The sequence below is a fragment of the Priapulus caudatus genome, unplaced genomic scaffold (assembly GCF_000485595.1).
Source record: "Priapulus caudatus unplaced genomic scaffold, Priapulus_caudatus-5.0.1 Scaffold17, whole genome shotgun sequence".
NCBI classification, from domain to species: Eukaryota; Metazoa; Priapulida; class Priapulimorpha; order Priapulimorphida; family Priapulidae; genus Priapulus; species Priapulus caudatus.
In genome coordinates this window covers 1,215,390-1,216,894 of record NW_014577078.1, presented here as the reverse complement: position 1 = coordinate 1,216,894, position 1,505 = coordinate 1,215,390, and the positions used below count along the sequence as shown (strand labels likewise).

The following is a 1,505-nucleotide window of genomic DNA, read 5'->3' as shown; positions in this document are numbered from 1 at the left end:
ATGGGGTTCATTGACCTCAAAAACATATGTATAGAGACCAAGATCATGGTACTTGGTGCACTTAATTTACAGCTGATTTATGAGCAAAACTGTGTTTTGTGGTGGCCATTTTGAATTTTCAACTTTTTGGCGGGAAGATATATCTTATGATATTTGACAAGAGTTTTATTGCATTCTTTGACTTCAAAAACATAGGTATAGACGCCAAGATCATGATAATCGGGGCACTTACAGCTGATTTATGGGCAAAAACATGTTTTCTGGTGGCCATTTTTAATTTTTGATTTTTTGGCGGGAACCGTTGGAGTGACATCGTGTTTCCCGCAATTTTTGAATTCAGCATACTCAAAACCCCCCTAGAGCAAATTTTCATGCTTCTTTCCAGAAGTGCACACTTTATGTAAAAAATGTCACATATCCGCCCCACTAAACGGCCTTTACAGGAAATGATTACGAATAATTAGGCGAAAGAGAGTAGAGAAAAGAACTTATTCGTTTATTGGATTATAACAAACAGATGAACTTAATTAACTATATGTATGGTAATACATGTACGTACAACCAAATTTTAGTCACAAAATGTTTATTGCTATTCAAGAGCTACTATATATACGTACGTATATATACTGCTATGATGTAACTATTATGTTGTTCACAGTATAGGAACATGTGAAAACAACTTCCTGGTTTCCTGTATTAAAATTAATTGTTTAATTTAAAATCAAAACAAACAAGCATAATATTTTTAATTATTCAAAGAGTTTAATTATAATTGCATTCACGTTTAGGATTATGCTCTTTCGCAACGTCAAGACCTGACATTTGCATGTGAAATATCTGTAGGTGCTTGTGGGGGCGTTATACAAAAATATGCATGTATGTGTTTATGCATTCATGCATGTCCGTGGTTTGGGATTTGGCTTGGGATTTGACTGATACTAGATATATGTGGGTGGTTTTGCATAATAAATTTCATATTTATAACGTATTATAAAAAAACATCGTGTGGCACTGTTTGTTCGGTGTCTACATTTTTCAATTTGATGATAAGGCATTCATTTACGAGAAATTTTCCAATTTTTCATTCCGATACCCCAGGCACGTTATTGCAGCATTCTTTAATAGTAGCAGAGTGTTTTCCAACGGAGGTACAAGTGTTTTCGGACTTGATCGATGGTCTTGCAGCGGAAACGTATTTCGACTGCATTAGAAGCGTGTCTGCGTCACTACTGTAAGTTCAACAGAACTGCAGCTGATTCTGCATATATAGTGGGAGGATATGAGCTTGTATGCGTAAATGCGCGCGCGCGCATGTGGGAGTCACAGCTCAGTGTATAGGTGCTTGGCATCGCATACATGTGCGAGCGTGGTTCTGAGGCAACGGGACTATATCAGAGTAAATATGGCGGATAGATTTCCGTGTCTCTTTAGGTGTTAAACAACAGTAGAGGCCGTCTATAGGCTGCAGGCCTGAATAAGCATCGAACAGAAATTAATTAAAAATA

At 36.9% G+C, this 1,505-nt stretch overlaps 1 protein-coding gene across 4 annotated transcripts in view; it reads left to right on the top strand.

The window, feature by feature from the left end:
- LOC106810809 (MAGUK p55 subfamily member 6-like) overlaps positions 1–1,505 on the top strand; it is a 53,126-nt gene that overhangs the window by 9,457 nt on the left and 42,164 nt on the right. The gene's annotated exons all lie outside the window — the stretch shown is intronic.